The 27,152-nt window shown below is 37.3% G+C and overlaps 1 long non-coding RNA gene across 2 annotated transcripts in view; it reads right to left on the bottom strand.

Moving 5' to 3' along the window:
• The window catches only part of LOC141368785 (uncharacterized), a 133,298-nt gene that overhangs the window by 67,618 nt on the left and 38,528 nt on the right, over positions 1–27,152 (bottom strand). Inside the window, exon 3 of one of the 2 annotated variants that reach the window (XR_012372075.1) lies at positions 10,922–11,056. This is a non-coding gene — a long non-coding RNA (uncharacterized lncRNA). Of the gene's footprint in view, positions 1–10,669; positions 11,057–27,152 lie in introns of those variants that run through there. The other variant, XR_012372074.1, reaches the window with a different exon arrangement.

Below are 27,152 nucleotides of genomic sequence, written 5' to 3'. Positions count from 1 at the left end.
TCTTACAAACTTACATGACCTAATGCTCTTTCAATCTGTTATTTATTACAGATAGCATGTTTCCCCATACGGAAAAAATACATTTCTCTGGCCAAAAAGTAAGTTTAAATATATTATGCTAGATAATTTTGTTTAGAAAGTAAAGCTAAATTAAATATATATTTTTAAATTAAATATATTTCGTTTTAACCTTCATATTTCAACAAATATTTCAAAATGTATTTTAAGGGCAAGCAAATATATTTCAAATTTTACAATCCATATGGCAAAAAATATATTTTAAAGGTCCTGTTCTTTCCGTGTTTTTGAAGCTTTGTGTTTACAGTGCACAATATAACATGTGTTCATGTTTCACGTATAAAAACACGTTTTTTCACACAATTTACTTATCGGTAAAGTGCTGTTTTCACTGTCCTAAAAACAGGCAGATGTCTTCCTTGTTCTATGAAGTCCCTCCTTCAGAAATACGTATTGAGTTCTGATTGTGTAGTTTCTTTAGTGTGTTGTGATTCGATAGCAGCTTAGCTAGCTGTTAGCTTAGCTAGCAATTGACATATTACTGTGGGCGGAGTTTAGTCAAAAACTGTTCTAGTGACATCATTAAAGCAGGAAGTAGAGGGCTGTAGTCCAAATGGGCCGTTTGCTTTGAAAGGCAAATTCTGTTAAAGAAAATATATCGCCTGGCAGTGAACTTTAAGCTTTATCATTTTACAGGTATTATTTATGCTCTAAAAGTAACATTACACACTAACTAAGGTTTAAAAAATGGGATTAGAAAGAATGTGACCTTTAAATATGCTAAATAAAGTTTAAAATAAAGTAAATAATTGTATAAAGTATATTTTGAAATTGGAAAAATATTTAATTGTAACTTATTCAAACCTGTTACTTTAAAAAGTTTTGTTACATAAACAAAGTTTTTCTTCCAATGCCATGTGAATATAATTCCTTAATTTGAAATATATGAAGGGCTAAATACATATTTTAAATACATATGTTTTTGTTTTTAAAATATATTTCAAAATATTCAAAAAATGGCCAAAACATATTCCAAAATATATTTTGCATATACACATTTTGGTTAATTTTTTATATTTTGAAAAAAAAAAAAAAAATATATATATATATATATATATATATATATATATATATATATATATATATATATATATATATATATATATATATATATATATATATATATATATATATATATATATATATATAAAACATAAGCATATGTTTTCTCTTAATCTCGTCAATTAAGAGAAAACATATGCTTATGTTAATCTGCAATACCGCGAATATCCAATGCGCACTTACCCAATTTATGAAAAAACTGAGGCCAAAACGTTATTTACTAATTTTAAATTCTGTGTATGTTTTGATAATCATTCTGAATCTGATTTCTAACAAAATTCCTTCACAAAAATGCTATTATTTCAGCTTTTTGCTTAAACATTTTTATTTTAAAAGAAAAATGCCTATATTTAAGAGTTTATAAGCAGAGAAAAAATATAGGATGAAACGTTTTTCCCATTTTGTTTGTTTGTTTATTGTTTGTTTGAAAGCAAATGGTCTGTTTTTCATTTGATATATTTGTATGTTTATACAGTACTGTGCATGTACATATACAGTATTGTTTATGCTCGCCCCGTCCGCACGGGCGAGTTGGTGCGCGCGGCAAAAATGACGTCAACAAGGAGTGGATGGTTGTGCGCGTTGGGTGCGAGACCCCATTTCGTGTGGAGGTGTGCACGCCATTTTTTGTAACTTTGCGCGTGGCTCCGCATCCGAAAATGACCGAACTCGAGGCGAATCTGTCCGAGCAGGCAAGCCTGTGACATATCTCTTTGATCAATCCAAGCAAAACAATGTATATATTTATCTGACACTCTGGAAGTAAAGTATGGAAACGTTGCCGTTTAAAACATAAATTATATTACCTGATTCAGAATGTTTGGCTTATATTTGTATTGAATGAACCACTGGACGAAGAAATAAAATACAAACCTTAAGATGTCTGTACTGTTTGTTTCGTAAAAACTTTAATGAAATGATATTGTTTAATAAAGATATATTTAAAAGATTGTTGTTTTAATCATGTTCTCATATTTATATATCAAACTCTGATGTTAAAAGCACCAGGGTTGTTCCTGCGGACGACTTATTCTATCCTCTTCTCTGTGTTTGTTTTTGACTTTATTGCTCGCGTCGCCCCCTGGTAGTTAAAAAAATAGTGCAACAGCAAGCGCGTCAACTAAAAACGTCTCGTCCGTTTGGTAAGACGCGCGCGCGATCCGCGGAGGCTTGCGTTGCGGACCAAAGCGCGAGTATAAACAAAGCTTTAGGCAACCTTGTTGTTTTAGAAGTTTTAATGTCCATCCATATTTATTTCCAATCTATTTTATTAAGATACAAACAGAAAATACAGGAAATAAGTACAAAAAAAATTAAAATTCAGATCTAAATGTCTTTTTAGGCATTGTCTGTGTTTAGTGTGACCTCTCTTGGCACTAAACACATCTTGAGCGCGTTTGAGCAGAATTAAGTAAAAAGACACATTTCTTTAAAATAAGAAATTAGGATTTAATTTTATTTAGGTTTAAGAAATCCTGCTGTTTCCTGCTATTGCTCAAGTGGAAGGGGAGTTTACCCTAAAAACTTGACACATCAGTTTACATTTTTTATACAGTTTTTAATACTATATACACATTTCCTGTATTTTCTGGATGTAGAAAATGTATTTTGTTGTTCAGAGAAACAATTATATATGATCACTATAACATTGCAAAAACAACTAATCTAATTCTGGCATGGTGGCCTAAAAGCCAATTTATACTTTTGCGTCAGGGTTACGCCGTAGGGTACGCCAGACGCTACGCACGTAGGCAACGCCGTCATGAGCATTTATACTTCTGCGTTTTTGTTGCTCTGCAGTTACACCGCCGAAATGCGTAGGAGGAAACACAATGCATTCACGCCGACCAATCACAGATCTTGCGGTCCGCGTCGTTTCGACGTGTAGTTACATTTTTGAGGAGGTGCACGTCAGGTACTGCGAAGGCTACGGCGACAGGGTTCGCGTCTATGCGTATGTTACGGCGTACCTATAACGCGCACCTAACGCAAAAGTATAAATTGGCCTTAAGACTTTTGCATAGTAGCCTACTATACATTTTTAGAAGAAAAATTTCCTGGAAGGCATTTTGTGAAACCACAAAAAATGCTGGTGTGCAACTTTTCAAAAAATGGCTGGTGGGAAATGAGTTAAAATTGTTATGTTACTTATGAATAACAAATCATTCTTATTTCTATTTTTTGCCTTTATTGCGGTTATTTTAGAGTGGCATATCTTTAGATATTATAGATGCAAGAGAGATGAACAAAACCAGTAAGTGTTGCGAGCCAGATCTGAACTGGCATCATCCATATAAGCACGCAGTCCAGCCTTGCCAGAGCATTTACAGTAGTTACAACGCTATGGCTTTAAGATTAAAGACTATGACATTGCTAAGACTTGCACTTACATTTACATTTAAGCATTCGGCATATGCTCTGGGATCGAAGCTGAGTTACATTTTAGCTCATATTTTTTATATCTAAATAACAAATGAAAGAGTAGGAGCTTTCATTACAGCTTTATCTTTGCCGTCGGTTTGGTGTGGCTCATGCCTATTAGTAGTTCAACAGTCACCTAATACATAATAAAGACACATTCCTGTGTAAGGACACAGTGTAAACTGTGATTAGTAAATTGTGTGAATAGAATTCGTTTGTTCTTGTCCCATTTCTTCATCTATCACGTCTTTGCCAAACAGGTGCGCACGCTCACACCCAAGAGCTCCTTTATGTTCAATCTTCAGTCAGCATATTATGAGACCTGCTTTAGTGCACCGACTGCTCTTTATCCACATACTAATTCAAAAAAGGAGGATTAAAATTAGAGCGTGAAAACGAAATGACTCTTAACGTACACAATCTCGACCTTTCTGTATAAACAGCGCAGAGATATTTATGTTTAACTCATCCTCGGACCTTTTTGCACATTTACTCTCTCATACAAAAAGCTCTTGTAGTCTGAAGGGGGGAAATACAGGCTAAGCCCTCTTGATTACGGGACGGGCTTTTCCTCCGACCTGCGGGTCACCTGGGGTTCAACCCTGCTCCTGCAGGCTTTGCTTCCCTCCGTTGCAATCCCTGCATGAACATTGTTCGGTAATGGCGCTCAAGAATGTTTTAAGTTTAATCAGATCAATTAAAAGAGGTCTTTGATCAGGAGTGGTATCCATGTATGAAAAATCCCAACCGATCAACAGCGATCAATTAAAGGAACAATGGTGAGGTTGAAGGGCAAAACTGACCGGCAGTAAATCTTTATTGGAAGCATTTAGAGGAAAGTTTAGTTATGAGCCCCTGGGCTCTAATCAGTCAGAAAAAGCACAGGATTAAGTGAACGGTAACTATGATTAATGGGAAAAAAGCTGAGGGAAACCAAACAAAGGCTCCAGTTGCATGACACAGGCATCTTTCTAGGCACAAGACACAGGCCATTTTTGTCAATTCCAGTGCCTGTCCTGAGTCCTGTGGCTTGTAAATAAAATTAATGGCAATGCATATGGGCAATGGTTGCAGCACAGCACTTTTAAAAGTGTTTGCATGCTTAAAATGATTTGAACTTTACTCAAAAGGTCAATCTTTAAAATGCCTTCACGGGTCATAGTTCTCCAACTCAAGATTGTTGTGTATACCCTAAAGGCCTGGACATGCTTAACCTTTACGCGTACGTGAGTTTTAGAACAGTACATGCGCACTGTACACACATCGCCAGATTTTTGTCGTACTTTGTATCCACAGGTCAGGCATGCACGTACAGGAGAATGTTGTATGTAGCCCAGGAGATGTTTTGTAATTTGTCTCATGCACATGCAAGGCTGTGCATTCGATGGTGCAGGTACGCTTGTGCAAAAAAATGAAGTATACTTGAGCCTTAAAGGGCCAATGTGTAGTTTTTTAAGTATTTTATTAGTCCAAATCAATGTCTTTATTCATAAATATGTCCTCATTGGTGTCAAATGACCTCTCCTGATGATCTGACTTTTCTTTGTAAGCTTAGAATTTCTTCTCTTAACTTACATTGAACGGGTAAGTCCAAGAAGGCTTCCATGTCATTCCGCCCTATAGAAAAACAATAATAGCAGAGAGGGACAAAAAAGCACTAGCCTACCGCAACGCGTTTCCACCATGCATTTTCGTTCAGAACACGTGAACCAGCTGAAACGGACAAGGAGATCATTGAGTACCTAACAGCTACTGTTGTTGCAACACGCATTTTGAAAAGCGAGGCACTAGGGAGCACTATTCGTTTGAATGCAAAATACAATTTCACCACTAGATGGGGAAATCCTACTTACTGTCCCTTTAAGTTAAAGGTACAATGTAGTGGTGACTGCAACATTTCGGTAGATGTGCTCAGATTTTGGAATAACTTGCCCATTTCTATTTAATCTGCTCTTTCTTTGTCTGTTTTTAAGTTAAGGGCGCACTCATATTATTCAAACCATGCCCCAGTGCGATTGTCCCCCCCTACACCCCCAGATGCATGCACTCACACTGTACTTTTATCGGTTCGTGCCCAGGCGCGCTTTCTTCATTAACCCTAAGAGCCCTAAGGTCATTTTTACAATGTATTGTCCGTCTGGTTTTATTTTCTTAAAAAGCTTGTAAAACATCAACCCTGTAGTGCACAGACAATCTACAAACATCTTTTTTTTCAGGACAAGTTGGACTGTCAGAATATGTGTGTTGTATTGATGTCACATGAATGTAAAATAAGTTATGGGACCATAAAGACAAATAAAAAAATAAAACAGAAATTGAATCAATTATATATTTATTGTAATCACACACAAAATAATAAAAGCTAAGCATTTTTCCTCTGTAAAACAGTTGTCTCATGTCTTTGGAGTCCTTGAGCACAGAAATGAACATTATAAATTATACAGATCAAAAATTATTTACATTTTTACAAAAAAAAGTCCAGGCGCTTTCATTACATTTATTGATGCAAAGCCTCAAGCCACATGCGTGATGACGTACACAAACAGAAAGCATCAGTGGACATTGTAGCATTTAGCTAGCGGTAAACCCAATAGAAAAATCGATAAATTATGGACATCAAGTGGATACATCTAGGATGTAAGAGTTTGGATGCATTGCTGAACAACTCCGAAAAGAGGGACAAGTTTCAGGCTGCACTGTAAAAAGTGAAACATTGGATTAACCTAATAAAATTGAAGTAACCATTCACAATAAAGATTTTACATTGACCTAATGTTCAGAAACCATTCAGTTCAAACTAATTTTTTGCATTTCATTCAAACTCTTTTCTGAATTTGGTGTAAATCAATATTTTAGATTGGCTTAAATTTAAAAAAATGGTTTTAAACAGACTTGATCTAAATTGAGTTTTCTTCAATCTAAAATATGTATTCATTGCAAATAATATGAAAGGCTTCATAATAGCCATAATCTAAAATTTTAAAATTCTCTCAATATATATACACACATTAAAATGAGTCATAGAAACGTTCTTTTAAATATTTATTAAATCTTTTTTTAAAAATCACTGTTTTTACAGACTTTTTTGGCAAAACAAACAGACAGTTCAAGTAATCAGTTCATTTCAAGTTGAATTTCATATGTAGCAGTACAAAAATATATCAACATAAGAACAAGAATAAGAACAAATACCTAATGTAAATCAAATACAAAACATAGATATTTCCACATACAGTAAAGAACAAACAACGATACTATTACGATAGTGAAGACTGGGGTGAAGGCATTTCTGCCATCCGGTGTATGTTCTTCATAGCATTGAAATCAGTCAGTCAGAGTTCAGAGCACCAGGAACAAGCAGCAGCTTCCCTAAAATTCAAATCCAAACATTAATCAGTTTTACAGTTTCAAAGTGTAAATTAATTTCCCTCACATTCATTTCCGCCTTCGCAACTTTAAAACATATAAAATCCACGTTCATTTTGGCATTGAGCGCCCGGAGCAGTTTCTCCGAGCGGGAAACTCAGCATATCACATATTGAGGTAATTCGTTTAACGTTAATTGTCAGCAGAGAAATGCAAAATACTCAAGCCTTAGTCATGAATACAAATGTAAACGCTATACCGCTAATGTAAAAAGTTACGTTATAGTAATTTCTAATCTGCGTGTCTGTTTATTAAAATGATATGACGTTAACTTAAGTATTTAAATGCTGAATGAGTTTCCCCATTACATTATGCTAGGTCATGCTAGCCTGTAAACCTGGCTATAGCCTAGGTAAAACGGTGCCAGTCACCTTATAAAAACTGAACAAGTCACCTTATAAAAATTATAGTGTTTGTGCTGAACGCAGACGTGTAATTATTGTTAATTCCTCCTTACCTGACAAACGTGTCCTGTCCGCGCTGTTAAGCAGATAACCGTCCATCAGAACTTCTGCGTTCGGTCTCTCCCAGAACTCTCTCGCGTTGTCACCTGTGCGCATGCGCAAACCGTGCTTAATGTAATAAAGTCGTTTGATCGAATGTAAAATATTAATTTCATTGTTATGTTATAATATTATATTGTATCAATCTAAGAAAATAGTTTGATCGAATGTATCATTTGAATTTCATTGTTGTTATAATTTTATATTGTATCAATCTTAGAAAATAGTTTGATTGAATGTATAACTTGAATTTCATTGTTATGTTATAATTTTATATTGTTTCAGTCTAAGAAAATAGTTTGATTGAATGTATAATTTAAATTTCATTGTTGTGTTATAATTTCATATTGTATCAATCTAAGAAAATATTTTGATTGAATGTATAATTTGAATTTCATTGTTATGTTATAATTTTATATTGTATCAATCTAAGAAAATAGATTGAAAGACACATACAAATTACAAAATGTAATTTTACTTAACAATCTAATAATTTTAGGCTATTGGAATGAAAAAAATTATTTCAAATGAAAAACAGCAATGTTTTACTTTTTACAGTGTGGATAAAAAACTTTCTGTAAAAGCTAGAAAGACACCAACCCCGTGATGGCTAACTCCTCAGCTATTAGCAGAAAAAAACGGTAAGAAGCTACGTTTTACGGTTATTAAGTTATTTAAATATGAATCAGAGGTGCCGTTTTCAATCGTCGACGATTGATTAGGTTTCTGAGGGTTAAGATGCGATTGTTTTGAAAAAAGCAGGAAGTAAAGCACTCGTTTAACCCATCGTTCAGTCTGTGTTTTTTATTCAGAGTCGTTTGTTGCGCAATGACATTCACATGCCATTATATTGCTTAGTTTATCTGTTATGTGTGCAGCTCGAACATTCACGTAACCCTGCTGTGTGCATCAAAAGGTTTTTATGGAGGCAGGTGAAGGTGAGAGGACGCGCAATTGACGTCTTTTGAATCGCGATCAGGCGCGATTGCGCTCACACCATAGCCTTTAGCGTCATCCACTTGTGATACAAAATGCATCTTAACTCTTTCCCCGCCATTGACGAGTTATCTCGTCAATTAAAAGAAAACATTTTCCTGCCAATGACGCTTCCGTGATAACTTTTTACGGTAATTTGTATTCCGCTATTATTCACTAGATGGCGCTCTTACCCAATTTATAAAAAGCTGAAGCAAAAGCTAATTTAATTAGGGCCCGAGCACCGAGGAGCAGGCCAGAATGGCCTGCACCGAAAGGTGCGAAGCCCTATTGTTTTTGCTCGAATTTATTATTTTTTTATTTTTTATTTTTTTCAACACTTGTGCTAATTTGGGAGCCTTAACATACTCGAAAAGTCTTGAAATTTGGCACACACGTCAGAGTCGCGTGCCACTAGGCTCATGCAAAGGCTGGAATACGGGCGTGGCAAGGGAGCTCTGTAGCGCCCCCTGTAATTCAAAAACAAACATTGGGGCACAGATCGGGCAAAAATGTATGCACATGTACGAGAGTTGGTACACATATAGATCTCATCGACCTGAACAACTTTCGCCCTCTAACATTTAAGCTCCGCCCAACAGGAAGTCGGCTATTTCGGATTGTTTAAAAAATGCATGCGGTGAACTTTTGAATACTCCTTCTAGGGGATTCATGGGATTGACACCAAACGTGGTGATCATGATGTCGAGACATTGTACTTGCTAAATTGCGAAGGGATTTTTGATATCTCGAACGGTTCTGCCATGGCGAAGCGACAAAGTCATGGCGAAATCAGAGAAACAGGAAGTGTCTAATTTCTAAGGCAAAAAATGTCTTATTGTGATGACACGCGGGGCGTTCGTTCGTCTGAAGATTCCGATCGCATTGATGTGCCTATTGTGAGTCTCGGGTATAGCGCCACCACCAGGCGCCAGGAAGTGTGTCAGTCACAAAGGTGGATTTTTTTGACAGTTCCATCCGATGTTCTTTTAAATACTCCTTCTAGGATATTCATTCGATTGACACCAAAAGTGGTCAACATGATGCTGAGACATTGTAGATAATAAATGGCGAAGGGATTTTTGATATCTCGAATGCTGTTCCCATGGCAACGTGTCAAACTTTACTTTCATTTTAAAGGCATATTGAAGCCTTTCAGTTCCATGCAGTGAACTTTTAAATACTCCTTCTAGAATATTCATTCGATTGACACCAAAAGTGGTCAACATGATGCTGAGACATTGTAGATGATAAATTGCGAAGGGATTTTTGATATCTCGAACACTGTTCCCATGGCAACGCGTCAAACTTTACTTTTATTTAAGACTTTTTTAAGGCTCTTGGCGTGTTTGGATTAACTTTAAATTTGGCACACACATCAGAGTTGTTGGCAGTTAAGTGTTGACAAAAAGGTCAGATAAAGGCGTGTCTATTTAGTGGCTGACTAGCCCCCCCCCCTCCCCCCGTTTGTCTAAAATGTGGGGTTTCTTTTACCTACAGTCCCCAAATGGGTCAGTAACAACATTAAATAGCCCACTGATATTTACCCACTTGAGGCCCTTGCCCACCGTGCATCGTTTTCTCGGACGCACCGTGTAGCGGAAAAATAACGTGCGAGGGCCCGCCATCGCTGCTTGCAGCTATATTTTATTTTAAACTCCATGTATGTTTTGATAATCATTTTGAATCTGAATTCTAACAAAATTCCTTTACAAAAATGCAATTATTTCAGCTTTTTGCTAAAAATTTTGTATTTTTGAAGAAACTACCCATATTTAAGAGGTTTTAAAAAGAGAGCAAATGAAGATCACAAAAAATGCTTGCGGGCAACTTTTTTTTAGAAAGGCTGGCGGGAAATGAGTTAATATTAGGTTTAAACAGCCTCTTAGTCTCTGTTTTTTACTTATCTTGTTGTATAGCACACTGATCAACCTTGGTTGTGTTTAATGATACTATACAAATGAAACTGACACCAAATGTGAACTTAAATGCACATGCAATCCCACCCTGCATTCAGATGCATGTGAATGGAACAGAATGCAACACAAAATCTGGTGTGTCTTCACCTATACTGAAAAAGTCTTCACCTATGGTTTACTCTGGTAGGACATCTGTGGGAACTGAAGTCATACAACCACTAAAAATCAGCTTGGGACCAGTTGGTTTAAATTAATTGCAAGTTAGGGTATGTCTATAACTTATTTTCACATGGCACTTCAATACACGTACAAAGCACTTCATATATCTTAAAGTGTGGCTTTAGTGCCCAAAACATTTTAGGCCACTGTATGCATGTTCAAAAATGAAAGAAATCTTAGAGATTATCTACCATTAAAACTGTGGGTGTCCACACAGAGTGCAATAAAAAGGCCCTGACATAACCAGAGTGCCTCAGGATATGTTTATACTGTAAGTGTATGTATGTGTGCATGCGTGTGTCCAAAACCCCTCCGCACCTCTGTGGAGCAGGCAGGATGTTCCCAGGCTGTTGAGGCTGGTTGCTGAATGGACTACAGCCAAGTCAAATCCACACCACTGGAGGAAAGGTCTCCTCACTCCAGTGGAAAACATTCACCACTCCAATTCACTTCCTAACAGAGAGAAGCAGAGTCAGGAGAGATATGCATAAGACAGATGACAAAACCAGACAGATCTTCGCAGAATAACGAGCCTTTGGAGAAACCTAGGCCAGGGCCAACGAGTAAGAAAAGATAAAAGCTCTCATTTCCTTCAGTCAGCCTGCCAAACTTCCCTCAGTCCCTCAGCCCTCATCTCTCTTCCCTACTGGGAGCCAGGAATAAAGGCCCCATATGGAAAGCATTTAGCCAGGCATCTGAGACTCATCGCGTTGGGGAATGTTTTGACGTTTATCGAGATGTGAGCTGTGATGTCACAGACCTGCTGTGGAGTACAGGCGGGCAAAGTGCTGTGTCAAGATAAGGAAAGGGGGGGCGATGGGTGCAGGGGTGCGGGGAGTGTTGGGGCAGATGGACGAACGGGGTGGGGTTGAAATGCTGAGCCTCCAGTTTTTCGCCACACCGTAATTTAGTGCAAACCTTGATGGAAAACACTCATGCAACTTCAGGCCCTGGGACCTAGAAACACTTTTGAAATACAGAGTGCGGTTTGCAGTGATTTCAATGAAACCCAGAACACAACACCACCATTGAAGCTTCACCCAAAATCCTGATCCCCATGAGGAGATCATATGGGGACTGGAAATTGTCGACAGCTGGTTCTCATATTAAAAACATAGTACTTTACTGGCATTAATGTCATCAACACGAAGACAAGCGTGAGAATAAAGGCCCAGTTTAGATCTGGTATTAGAATCCATTTTAGGCGATCTGATCACAAGCACACAAATTCTTTAAAAACAGCTGTAAACTTTATATTGGCTTATTTAGGTAACACTTTCAATAAGGTTGTTACTTTTAGTTAATGCATTAGCTAACATAAACTGACAATGAACAGTATAAGTTTTTTAGCATTACTTCATGTTAATTTCAGCATTTACTAATACAAAAGTTTTGTTGGTTAATTTACAATAAACGAACATTTACCATTTAGTATTAACATGCAGTGACACACATCACATAGACTTTGAAAATAAGACTGAAAATAAGAGAAAGCTGCCGTCTCTAAACTCTCAAAACTGCTACAACCTGAATGGAAATGTCGTAATGTCGTAAAGAATGAAAAACATTTCTCCTTTACATTGTTGAAGTACACATGACAATGCTGTCAAAAGATTCACGTTTACACGGATCCACAACAACTCAATAATGTCAGGCCAGTAGATGGCGATGTTACTTTGTAAAGAAACACTACACACAAGAGAAGAAAAGCAGTGATAAATATGAACAATCATTACGACAAAAGCATCGAGCAGTTTTGTTTCGACGGATGATGAGGTGGGTTTTTTATTACAATACCCTGTATTTAAGTGGGAAAATGTTATAAACTTTCCTGTAGACGTGTTAATAAACTCAACGTGGAGCAGCACATACACAGTTCTGTAGGCATTGTTGTTTTGGTTGTACTCACGCATGCCTATAGACTAATGGTGCTTTTCCATTGCATAGTACAGTACCCCACGGTTTAGTTTAGTTTGGGTCGGGTCAGCTCACCTCACTTTGGCGTGGTTAGATTTCCATCGAGTTTAGTATCACTTCGTAGTGGGAGGAATTATAGGCGTGTTGTTATATTTGCGCTGCCTATAGCTGGGCATCATTCAAGTGAGAGCGTCGTTGTACATTTCCATACATTTATTTATTTCTCAATCCGCCACAAAATTAAAATTGGCCACCACAAATAGATGTTTGCACATCGCGTTTATCACTACATCTGTATCACATGACAGTTTCTGTACAAACACCCATGGTTGGCGCTCCACTGAGCCTCATTGAAGTTGCATTTAAGCATATATATAATGCTGACGTGCTCGTTGCGAATGTTCCGCCACAAACTGCAAGTCTGGAAAAAACTGTTATGGTGTCCCAGATTCTCAACATGTGGATGTTTTTCATCGCTAAAAGGTAGTTTGGGAACTTACAGCACAGCACAGATGACAACATGTTTGCTTTAGCTAGCACTAAAGGTAAAGCTAACATTATAGCAGTGATGCTGGTGACAATTCTCTCAGACCAATCAGTGATCTACAGTGTTTTCGCATGATGTTTGGTCTCAGCTCGGGTCACTTGGAACCCCAACCGAGGTGGTGCAAAAAAAGGATTGTGTACCACGTACTGCACCTAATGGAGAAGCTCCCAAAAGTAAGCTGACCCAACCCAAACTAAACCAAACCGTGGGGTACTATGCAATGGAAAAGCGCCATAAGGCTGCGTCCGAAACCCAAGGCAGCTGACTTGTTGCCTCGCTTCCTCATGAATCAATGACTTCGGATATTTGAAAACTACAATACTAATTTCTTGCTAGAAATGCAATCAAAAGGTTAAAAGTGAAAATATAACCTTATTTAAACTAAATTTATGATCCGTCGGCTTTCTTGTCCGCCATTTTATGTATTCGACCCGGCTCGACCAATCACATTCCTCGCACACGCCCATGCATAGAATTGTTGGATAAGATAATGAAGATATCTCATGAGTCAGGAAGTTGGATTCGGACATGCCTTGATGCCTTCCTGCCTTGGAATGCTGCCTTCGAAGGCAGCATCTGTGAGATTTCTGATGCAGCCTAAATTAACACGAGCATGACTCCACTGTTATCACAGACTCCCATTTTCGTAGTTTGCAAAGGTGTCGTTCTCAAATTTTTTCCATTAAAATGCTGTTGTCATGTAAACGAATAGCCAAGCTGCATATAAACCTGCATATAAACCAGTTTCGGTTGAAAACAATGTCACATAACACACAAATGTTTCACACCTACAGTCTATTACACAAATCAAAGCTAATCTTTAGCCAGATCACAGAGGCCAGACTCTCTTTCCTCCAGTGGCTCATAATTCTCAGAGTGAGGAAAGGGTGCAAAATAAAGCCTCACTGGAGTGGTCATGTTTTATGGGGCTCAATCACATTACCCTCCTAAAACACAGTCTCTGTCAAACACACCTAAATTTAAACCATTCCCAGAACGCTACCCCTAACAAAGGCAGCACTGCTGTCGGTAAAAGGCCTGGGACTCTCTGAGCAAGTCTGCAACAACAGGAAACACATGTTGGGCAGTGTGATGTAGCGTGTGGACCCTAGAGGAACCCAGAGCCATGGATGGGGCAGGTCAGAGAGGAGTTAGGTCGACCCACTGACACCATACTGACAGTTCCCCATCCCCAATCAGCCCTGCTGGGGCAGGGCAGAGGAAAGACTTAGGGGGTATCGGACAAGCGAAAAGGAAACAGACAGGATGCTGGATAACATCCTATCTATGGGTGGGATGGGAACTGCAGTGATGCTGGCATGCTTGTATCAGAGAGAAACAGGCATTTATTGCGGTCTATAATTATGGCTTCCATTATTAAGTCTGATACTGAGGGAATGGAAAAAATTGTAATAATATTTTTAGGATGTGGAATGTTCCCTTGTGAGTGATTCTGTGTAAGGCAAACGTTACTCACAGGTGTGCACGCTTATTGCTTACAATATTAAAAAGGTCCTAATATGTACCATTAGGTACATATATGTATACATTTGGTATCAATGTGTACCTTTAGGATACTAATGTGACCTTTTTAGGTGCAAAGTTGTACGTTTTGAAAGGATACCACCCCAGTGACAGCTAAGGGATCATTTTTGACCATTTTCTCGGACAGTGTAAGAAAAGATTGTGAGCAATCAATCCAGCCCAATTGGTTAGAAGCAAGCGTGCCGCACAAGCCCTGAAAAGTGAAGCCAAAACGTCTCGATCGCCCCCCAGTGACTGGTCCCAGTATAGGTCATAAACCCCGCCTCCCCATGTTATTCAATGGGACTTTATTTAATGATATAAAAACGGTGGTGTCACGTCATGATTGACAGCTGTGATATCGTGTGATATGCGCATTCTACGAGAGCGATGGCGGGGTTTTGATTTCGTGGCTTCACTTCCTGCTCACTACTGCGCATGACTGGTCCCGAAATCGCTACTGCGCAGACTCAAGACCCAAGATGTCAGCGCCATATCGGGACCTGGCGGCTTCACTTTTCACCAATGGAAGAGAGCGAACAGGCGTCGTCCATCTTTTTTTTATAGTCTATGGTTAAAAGTTACAAAAGTAATGACATAGTTATTGGGTGTTTCATAATGTATGGTGGCTATATGTGTCAGCCTTTCTCCTTGAAGGCCAGGTGCTGCAGCACCATCTCTTTATTATGTCATAAGTAAAGTCATACAATGTGAGAGGGTTTAGTCTACACCTCTTCTAAGTTTAGAGGAAGATAATCTCTAACCCATTCCAAGCAATCAGCACCAAAGTCAATGTTCTGCATTACAGTAGATGAAAAAGACTTCCTGTTCATCAGACGTCTTGATTGTACCTAAAATAATACAATGAAGAATGTAGGGGCTAGGGCAGATAAATCTATCCGTGTTTACCTCAGACGTCAAGAGCGGGTTCTGATAGCATTACGTGGTGTGTGAATAACCCTTTCGCTGTGCGAGCAGAACTATGTAAACACAGAGGACAAACTTTACTTTAAAAGTCTTGCCTTAACATGTAAATCACAATATTTTTTCCAAAGACAACAAAGATGTACAGCAGGGTGAGGCCTGCATGATATATACCCACAGGTGTGATGTGATATTGAGCATGTTGGCACCAGTTTGCCTAAGCAAGTAAATGCATGGAGCCATTTATTGTACAGTGGGGTTTTAGTGGGAAAGCTAATCCAGGATTAGAGTGTAACGCTAAAGTTTTTAACTATAAACAATAAGAAAAGAGCATCCAAAATTACCTATCAGTCATTCATAGAACAACCCTGAAAATATCTTTCACCATTCTCCAACTCTCATGCTCCCGCAATGCACTTACTGATACTAATTGCAGTAGACATGTTCCAGAAAGCACAACAAGTAAAGAGCAATGTTGGATGAACCTTATTCCTCTCTTACAAAAATCATCCCTCTCCACACTCACCCCCTACCCAATCACTGCTTGGATCCGACTACAATGCAACGCTATTCTGAGAGCAGAGAAAATAAACACAGGGCTTGGGAATCAACACAATCCAAGAGCAATTCATCTATGAAGCAATCGTGCCATTATATAAGACCACTGGGTTGTGGAATTCAAATCAAAGTTTATTTGATTTGATTTCTTGAAATAGGACATGATTATGTTGCATAAGCCGTGTCAGCATGGGCAATGATGCTGGGTTCAAGTCCATTAGGAATGATACTTTCCATTACCCCGCTGCAGGTCATGTGACCGGGGCATGGAACTTACTTTAAAATGAGTAAAGATTGTTTATCTATTTATTTTTGCGTGGAACGCAAACAGGTCTGGTCTTGGTAATCATTGCACAACTCGTTTAAATAAATAACAAAGCTGTTGCTTTCTGCCAAAGTTTGCATGGACTGCGCTGTGATGGAGACAATCACGCGATGGGCAGCGTAAAAAAAGGCTGAAGGTTCAAGCCAGGACGATGCAAGTCACATGACCCATTGTTTGAACTTGTAACCTTCTGACATTATGACCGTATGAACTTACCGTAATGGGCTTCGCAATAGAAGTTGTGAGAGGTACACGTACATTACAGCTGCAAAGGGGAAGTGTCAATTCTCCATTTCCTCTTAAGGCCTCTTTTCCAATTACTTCATCAATCTTTAAAAGAGTTAAGCATAGTTTTAACCCCCCCCCCTTCTCCCATTAATAGTTTCCACTTGGATTGGGCAGTATGATGGTGTATATATAGCACGACAGTACAAATTAGTAGAGATCATATCCTTTATTGACGTGTAAGTGAAATCCAACATTGGGTTTCAATTCCTAAAAGTAAGCTCAGCGAAGCAAGATAAGAAGTTTTAGGAATGGTGTAACACATCCAAGCTGTTTTTATCTTGCTGTTGTGTTAGTTGGCTCCATTATTGCAGCCATCCCCTATAAACTTCTTTCCTGTCCACATCTACAGCTTTTCTCTCTGTTTATTGTAACAGCTAATGAGTAACAACATATGCAAGACTGAACCAGACAGCCATAGAGCAGAGGGGAGGAGTAAAGCACACTGACATGTGAGTCAGGCTTACTGCTTCTCTGTGTGTGGGTTTGGGAAATGTGCTTGCCAAAGACACCAGAGGATCAGTCATTTCTCTCAGTCAACGACATGTTTCGAATCTGTAAAGTTGACTTGTGGTCAATGGAAACGATGTAAACCGCTTGAAACTTGCATGTGAGAAAACTTGGGTAGAGTTTTTCGGCTCTCTTTCTCTGGTAAAACCGGCCTCATCATCCCGACCAGAAACCAAACTGAGAAGCCTTTTCAAAAGGCAGGAGACGTAATAAACATTTCTTACCAAAGGCTCTGCTTTGTAACTTTTCTTTGTAACGTCAAAGCAAATCAGAGCATTCGTTAAATGTGGTAAATAGGTTTGTGTCTGTCATCCTTTGCTTTAACAGCAGAGTCAACACTACCCTCCCAAGCTTACTTGGACAACCTAGGCTCCAGGATATGTTTGGGCGACTTGCAGGCCATCATGGAGACAGCCGGTGGACCTCCACAGTGTTGCCGGGAGATGGAGAGGTCATTACTAGAGGATTAACTGAAGGGATCAAGGGCTTACCCAGCAGGCAACTGAAGACTCTGTGTCCCAACAGCACAAAAACTGTGAGAACGAGGGTCTTGCCAAGTAGCTTCAACTTGGGGGAAAGCCACTATTTAGTCTAGACTAGCGAGCAACAGCTATGTGACCCATGAGCAAATGTCACCTTTGAATAGACTACATGAAACAGAAAGCTCTGGCTGTTTTTTTATTTGTAAAGACAATTTTGGCACTGAGATATCTCAGGGTTTATTCAGGAAGCCGGTGCGGGACAAAGCAAGCAGAAACAAGAAACATGTTTATTGCATTCCAATTAACTCTAATTGTTGCCATTTTGAGGTCCCTAGGGTTGAATGGTATAAAAATGGCCTGGTTGGAGATGAATATTAATATCTGCTTGACATCCTATTGACTCTTTTCATGCCAAGCAAGAGATTTCATTTGGTGTTTTTGTAGTTGCTAGGTCACCAAACATGGGTTATATGAAAGAACCTGGTAAATGCAAATTGATGCAGTTAAGTGAATGAGCACTAAGACTTGATTGCCCCCTGTGTATGCCACGTAGCACAAATCTACACAAAAAACACAACAAGCTAGATCTCTGCAGGACTCCTGTAAAGTGCCTTGCTGGACATAGGCTTTTAAAGATTCCCAGCAGTAGATTCATTAGTGGACATAATATAGACCGGCACTATATCTGGAATATGTGACTGAGCGTCCACAAACAAATATAATGACTGTTGCTCTTCTGCTCTCCTGTGGCCTTTAAACAAAAGTCTGGCTTCTTCCAGCTATCCATGATGTCCAGAAAGCTTTACAGGGCCACAGCACGTCAATGGAGCCAGAACTCGCTAAAAACCAGCATGACCCTTCTTCTCCAGTGCAATCATAACAACAAGCATTGGTTCACATTCCTTAATTATAGGCCTGAGAAGGAAAAAACGTAAGAGATGGAGAAGATGCAGGTCCTCTGCTGGACCGCTGAGTGACCACTCGGAGAGCGTTTCATAACCACAAATAGGTACCCACAAGTGCTTAGAATGTGTTCGGTTTGATTTAAAAGGTCTGCGGGGCCCTTAATACTCAGACTTTGCCACATCCGTTCATGCATTTATCGCTCTATTCTTTCTCATTTCCTTTTCCACTTCTTTCTGCAATGTCCCAGAGTCAGAGAGAGGATATGGGGCTCATATGGCTCATAACAGGGGCCCAGATGAAAATATGAGGTCAGATCCCCCCTCTATAGGTATAAGAGGTTAGGCAAAGGTGTTGCCACCAAATAAGTGGCCTATAAAGCAGTTTGATCTTTGTGAGTTTTCTGTGGCTGTAAGATTTATCGCTCTGGAGCTGTTCCAATGCCCAGTTATTAAGAGTGGACTGGGAATGGTCTGTAGAGATAAAGTTATAGGAATATTTACACCGCAGGCCTCAAACAATGTCAGTGACCCATTTGTATTTGAAGTGCCCTCCATTACAGCTGGAATTCATTTAGGTCCGGTTTGAGTCAATAGAGCTGCTCCATATAGACCAACACGCACACACGCATACACATACAAGTCTGACCCTTTGTCCTCTGAACTCAAGACTCTTTGTACAAGACCATAATAATTCTTAAATATTACAGCATAGGGCTGTAAAATGATTAAATATTTTAACCAAATTAATCATGATTTTATAAGACAGCCCCCAAATGAAACTTGACATTGGTGACTTTAAAAGTTCTATATTATTTATTTAACTCCTGTATAATTAAACAAAATCCTATAATAGGCCTGTATTGTACTGCATTTGCAAACAACGTTGTCATTTTAAGAGGTTAAATGAAATTTTTTTGACGCAAACATATGAAAATTGTAAAAATGCTTATTAGTGAATTAAGTATGTCTTATATCATATGATTTTTTGTATTAAAAATGTTTACGTCGTCTTATAATTACGGTAACACTTTACAATGTGGTTGTATTTGTTAACAATTAGGCATCAGTTAACATTAACTGGGTCAATGACCTGACGTTAATTATTTTGTGTCCGTATGGTTCAATTAAATGTTAAAGGGTTAAAATGTCAAAATAAATTTGCAGATTACTTGCATACATTGCAAAATTCATTTTGGCAGAATATTTGGGGGTAATTACAAAAATCAATTGATGTAACTAATGTTTTTTTTTATGAAAATATAAATATATTCATAAAAAATTTGGAATAAAATATAATCATCTAGTTTAGTGTAATATGATATTTTACATACATTTTTACATCATTTGTCAAAGATTATTTAGAAAACAGAGCTGTTTTTAGCATATGTCAGGACAAATATTACAAAAACACATTCAAATTTTAGAAATAACTAATAAAATTATATTAAATTTTTATATATATATATATATATATATATATATATATATATATATATATATAAATTCGCGGTTCCACCATTTGACACTTTCAGGTCTATTCAGTCTTAACTTTCATAAAAATGGTTCAAATGTAATTTTTATTGCATAAAATTAACATAAATACACTATGTGCATTTAAATAACCCTGATGCATGCTTTTAAAGCAAGTGTTTCAAAAAGATTTTAGAATTTCTCATCTTGCCAAATCGTTTTTGTCACTGACCCAACTACATAACAATGAACAATACTTCTACAGCATTTATCAATCTTAGTTTATGTTAATTTTGGCATTTACTAATACATTTATAAAATCAAGTGTTGTAACTGTTTACATGAATTAATGCTCCATGACCTAACATGATTAACTGTATTGACAGCAACTAACATTAACAAGAATTTTTACATGCTGAAAACTATATTGTTCATTATTTGTTTATGTTATTTAAGGCATTTACTCATGTGTACTAATACAACCTTATTGTAAAGTGTTACCCAGATGAGTAATCCAACCAAATGAACACATTTATTAAATGAACATCTCTAATTTACAAAGCTACAATGTTTCTAGCATCTATGTTTTGATTGACTTTAGTCAGAAAACATGGCACAGGTACTGCTCAAAAGTGAAATTACATTTTTTACTCAGTAAATGTTCTTGCGGTTCAGAACATTTTAAGATGTTCTGGTCACTGCCAGTCAGAAACACCTCATCTTAATCCCTGTTTTCTGTAAGACGTTAGAAAAATATACAAGTTATCTGTAAACAAACATTACACAACACTAGGAGTCATTCTCTCCAGGTTTCTGTGAGAAGCAGAAAAGCCCCCTTTAAGTAATCGTCTCTGGCTTTTAAAAAAAGTTTTCTAAATATTTTTCCTTACCCCCCATCTATCTGGTTGCTGCGGTTAGAGTAAAGGGTTACACTTTATAATAAGGGTCCATGAATCATAATAAACTAAGACATACATTTATTTTTACTTCAGAATGAACTAATGCTGTTAATGCATGTACTAATCATAAACGAATGAAGAGTCATCATTAAGTACAAAATTACATGTTTTTTAGTTGTTAGTTAATGTATTGATTAACAATGAATTCATGTGTTGAGTCATGTTGTAGTTAATGCTGACTCTTCATGAGTTTATAATTAGTACATGCCTTAACTCAGCATTACTTCATATTTAAGTAAGAATTTATGTAGGTGTTAGTTCATTATGATTCATGGAGCCTTTTTATAAAGTGTTACAGAGATAAGCCATGTGTGACTTACTCAAAAAAAAAAGTTAAGAAGTTAAATGTGAATGTTTATAATTTGTGTTAATATGCATTGTATATCATTCCATTATGTGTTTTTTTTTCATTGTGTCCATTAGTTTTAAGAGTCAAATCATGTTATCACACACATCATATAAATCCAGGCCATGGACTGCTTTGAAGGAAATATGATTCACACAATATAATTCCTAGCCTTTAATTTTACATGGAGTGGGTGCCCTTATGGGGCTAACATGGTAAGATCACAACCAGCCAAACACTTCACAAATACTAGTCAACTTTTGAAGTTTTGAACTTTTAAAACCTTTCATAAAATCTTTACACTGCAAAAAAATGACTTTCAAGAAAAATTTTATTTAGTATTTGTGTCTTGTTTTCAATAAAAATATCTAAAAATTCTTAAATTAAGATGCTTTTTCTTGATGAGCAAAACGACTTAAAAAAATAAGTCTAGTTTTTAGACCAAAAATATCACATTTAAGTGATTTTGTGCATAAAACAAGCAAAAAATCTGCCAATGGGGTAAGCAAAAAAATCTTGAACATTTTTCTTAAACAATAAATTCAAGATAAATTCTGCTTACAATGATGCTTACCCCATTGGCAGATTTTTTTTGCTTGTTTTATGCACAAAATCACCCAAATTTGACATTTTTGGTCTAAAAACTAGACTTATTTTCTTGGGTCATTTTGCTCATCAAGAAAAATCCCAATTTACGAATTTTTAGAAATTTTTACTGAAAACGAGAAAAAAATACTAAGTAATTTTTTTTGCAGTGTAAATCAAAACCCAATACCCGTTCTTGTCTTAGGACTAATTTGATAAACCTTTTTGATCTAATTCATATGTTGACTAGTATATATCAATTCTTATGTTCCCATAATATATGGGAACTCATATTTGGTATCAAATGTATACCTGTACCTAAGTACATTGTATCTGTACATAATGACCTTTTTAAAGGGTACTGTCCCAGTGAAAGCTTGGGTACTACAAGTGTTTCACACTGCAGATGCAACGGGGTACATAAAGTAACAAAAAAGCCAGTGTACTACTTTGTAATTTTGGAAATAGTACCATAGTATTTTTGAAGGTACCTTGGAGTGCCACAATAATACCATAAAACATGTAACATGTGGTATACAAAAAATCACTGTGGCTACCATTACTGTACATTTGGTACTGTACAATTGGTGTACTGTGTGAAATTACATTTGTATATGCATGACAATAATTCAGTTATATATCAAAGCACCCTGTGATTTGATGCAATCTGATAGCATGACAGTAAACAAAGAAAGAAAGATCGTGAGAGAGAGCTGGGGAGGTAAAAAAGACACAACAACTGGGACGAGGGATATAATCTGACACTAATTATGAGGGCGAGTTAGGTGAATGTGTGTAAAGACCCACAGGCTGTTATTCATGAAGACCAGTTGCGAGTACAGGAGTGTACAGTGATAAACATCCACTTTATCTAATGTTAACTGAACTAAAGATCTGCCTCTACCCCACTGAAAAACAACATTTAGATTAGTAAAGTGATCCCGGCTGTGGCCATTTTTAGATGATCAAATGGATACTCTGTTTTTCCACGAAAAATGCTGACAGTCGGAGAATATTTTTGTGTGACAGAGAACTTGGTGCCGCTGTGTTGCAACACACTGCACATACTTATGTGTTGTGACATACTTCACTAACACTGCAGCCATTGTGTAACTGCTCTCATGTTTACCGCTCGCTAGACGTTTCTCTGAAAACATGTCAAACACATGGTGCTAAATGCTCTTTTCCTCTTTCACTCAGACACGATTATCTGATGCAATGTGCTAAAAATAATGTTTTGAAATGGCACACAGATCGCTGCATTTCTGCTATTTGCGTTTCCTAAAGAACAGAAACAGTTTCCCTGAACGTACTTTTGACCCTGCCTGTAAACACCCAGCTAAAGTTATTTATCTATACATTAAGTCATCCTACATAAGTAAAGGACATTCAACGAAAATATAACGTTGATATCTTTAATATTGACTCAGTAAGCCCTACTGAAAACCAGCATAAGCTGGTATTGCTGGTCTAACTGTGTTTTGGTCACTTTTTAAGCTGGTCTAGTTGGACTTAGCTGGCATGGGGTGCGTTTCCCGAAAGCATCGCTAGCCAACTACGGTCGCAAGTTCCATCGTTTCAGCATAGTTCACAGATGCGGGTGTTTCCCGAAACCATAGTTCCAGCGGACATGCGGACAAACTGCATCGCAAAGTTGTGTCGTTGGAACGTCAGCTCTTCATATGTTGTTAGAAGCACCGTTCCTTGTTATTATAATGTGTAGACTTACGTTGATCATGCTTTTGAACAAAATAAGCAAAAAACATGTAGTACAGAGCATATCCATCATTCTAAATGTATTACAATTTAATTTTACGTCTTTAAATTTGTAAACAGAATGAAAGCGCTGCATTTGAAAACTGCGCATATGCGCAGTCCTATGAGCTTTAAGACCCTGGGGAATCCCTGGGAGAAGTGACATAAGAGGAAACTTGCGCATGAATTGAATATCTTGAAAATAAACAACAGATAACTAAATCACAATAACAAAATCAGTCTTCCAATGCAATGTTATTTACAGCAATAATCTGACATTAAATAGATTTGCACAGATTAGTACTTTACCTCCCACGTGACATCATCAACTATGTTGTTAAACGAACATGGTTCAAACGACGAATGTACGACAAAGATACTATGCTTTCGGGAAACAGTCATGACAAGGTAGTTCATTTCTCCAGCTATGCATCGTACTATGTTCGTTCAGCAGCGAGTTAGGTCGTTGTTCGGGAAATGCACCCCAGGCTGGGAGGGTCGGCTTAAACCAGCTACTCCCAGCTTAAACCAGCTGCCAGTTTATGCTGGTTTTAGCTGGATTTTTCAGTAGGGAGGTCATGTCGAAAATTTTAATTAGTCTCATCATTAATTTATATGAGACTTAAAGTGACATTACACTTTTTTTGAAAATATGCTCATTTTCCAGCTCCCCTAGATGTAAACATCCGATTTTCACCGTTTTGAAATCCATCCAGCCGATCTCCGGGTCTGGTGCTACCACTTTTAGCATAGCTTAGTATATTATATTGAATCTGATTAGACCATTAGCATTGCGCTAAAAAATAACCAAAAAGTGTGGATATTTTTCTAATTTAACTTATATATTTAACTTTATAACTTCACTCTTCCGTATTTACATCGTGTACTAAGACCAATGGAAAAATAAAAGTTGTGATTTTCTAGGCAGATATGGCTAGGAACTATACTCTCATTCTGACATAATAATCAAGGGCTTTGCTGCCGTACCATGACTGCAGCGGGCGCAATGATGTTGCGCACTGCCCGAAAATGGTTCCCTGCTATTGAAAGTTACCAAGGGGACTGTTTTCGGGTGCTGCGGCATTGCACTTCCTGCAGTCATGTTACAGCAGCAAAGTCCTTGATTATTACGCCAGATTGAGAGTTTTGTTCCTAGCCATATCTGCCTAGAAAATCACAACTTTTAATTTTTGGTCAGTCTTAGTACACGATGTAATTACAGAAGAGTCAAGTTTTAAATAGGAAAAATATCAAAACTCTTTGGTCATTTTTGAGCGTGATGCTAATAGTCTAATCAGATGCAATGGATTGTGCTATGCTATGCTAAAAGTGGTAGCGCCAGCCCCGGAGATCAGCTGAATGGATTCCAAAAGGGTGGAAATCAAATGTTTAACCCTAAGGGAGCTGGAAAATGAGTCTATTTTCAAAAAGTGTAATTTTAAGCCTGACAGAGTCACAAATGTGCAGTTAATTGTTTTTAGATGTGTTGTCGTATATATAATATTGTGCAGGAATATATATTGGTTTTATTATATAATGTAATACACTCTAAAGAATACTGGATTATTTACTGGTTGTAATTTAACCCATGCTAGTTTTTTACACATTGTTGGATCAAATATAAACATTTTCTGGGTTAATTTAACCCAACGGTTTGGTTTTTCTCTTTTTGGCCCATCGCTGGGTTAAAAATAACCCAGCATTTTCTTAAGTGTACTTTACAAATGTGTTCCTGGAGGCGAGGTACCACTATTAGCACTAAATAAAGGTTTTTAAAGAAGTTAAAAAAAAAACACTTCCAGATTTCAGTTTCATTTCATTCTACTAAATATACACAGAAATGACACATTTCGTCTTCACAACCAGTTTAACAAAAATGAATACTTTGACATTTGAAGCCACTATTTTCAATACAGAGAAGTCTCAAATTGGCTACTTTAATGACACTTTGCATGAACTATTGTTCATTTTTGAGGTGTAGAAAACAAGGACATAGCGAAATAAATTACAGATATAGAAAATCACATTTGAAATGGCATTATGGTGAATAAATTATTTGAAGTATACATTCTCCATCTAATGCTTTTTGATCTTCTTTCTCATTGCTTTTTTGTCATGTTGTTTTATTTCTTCCATAAGTCCTCTCTCATCTCTCATAGGAACTCTTGTTTTTACAAAGCCATTAGCTTCCTGCTGTAGATGAGCCTCTTCAATGTTTTCCAGCTGTACATATTTTGAGTAAATCTTGCTATGCGCTCAAATCATCTCTGATCTTAACTGCACTGCTCCATCAAAACACTTTTAGAGAGGAGTACATGCTGCATATGTAGGATATATGTGTGTTTATGAATGTGTGCGTGCAAGATAGTAAACACATAAATCCACCCATATAAAAGATTCGGTGGAGTTATTAAGCACATGTATAAACACACACATACATAAACTTAGCCCTGAAGTAACCTGTGTTTCCCATAAACGAGGGTGTGGGTTCAATGCTCACAGTCTCCAAGTTTAGATTCAGGCTTTACGTGAGCCAAGCTCCCTGACTCATCATCCAATCAAAAGCTTTTTCTGCATAAATCGCATAATAATTCTTCTCAATGGCCTTTTCGCCTTTATAAACAACTCATTATGACATTTCAAACACAGCTGTAAGATTTTATTTCAGCTGAAATCAATTTCTGCGTGCACTGAAAGATTTCTACAGGATGTATATACAGTACACATGAACAATGAAATGAACATCTGCACAGCAAAACTACAGTCTCTTATTACAGATACAGTATGTGTAATGTAAGAGAAACACGTGATGTGATGGGATCATATTGTCATGTCAACTCTGAAACACATTGATCTAAACAGATAGACTTGAGAGAGAATACTCAAGAATGTAGAAAAGTTTAGACGTGTGTTATCTGCAAGATGAATGATGCAGTGAGTGATATTGCAAATATGTTCTCCTATCTGTCACTATTGTTTCTGTTCACTTATAGTGATCACGCATATATGCTCTCATGACTCATGAACTTGCTCAAGTTCATTGTCAGTTGAACAAAGTAACTACATGGTTTTGAGGAAAGCAAAATTACACATATCTTTCTAATCTCTTAATTATTTTACATAGACACTGAAACACATATAATGTCCATTTTTACAAGATGTAATATAAGTCTTAAGTGTGCCTAGGACGTGTCTGTAAAGTTTCAGCTCAAAATACCCTACAGATTATTTGTTATAGCATGTCCAAAATACCCCTATTTGGGTGGTAGCAAAAAAGCGCTGTTTCCATGTCTGTACCTTTAAATGCAAATAAGCTACTGCTCCCTACTTCCTTACCAACAGATAGTAGGCACTTTTGGTTAAAAATAAATCTGACTCCTGTGAATACACCAAATGCGAAGTTTCTCGCTTTACGTTACTTGCAGTATTTAACTTTATGTCATGCAAATGTTTTGCT

Source organism: Misgurnus anguillicaudatus, chromosome 11 (genome assembly GCF_027580225.2).
Source record: "Misgurnus anguillicaudatus chromosome 11, ASM2758022v2, whole genome shotgun sequence".
NCBI classification, from domain to species: domain Eukaryota; kingdom Metazoa; phylum Chordata; class Actinopteri; order Cypriniformes; family Cobitidae; genus Misgurnus; species Misgurnus anguillicaudatus.
Note: the sequence above shows the minus strand (reverse complement) of the source record. Positions and strands in the feature narration are given on the sequence as shown.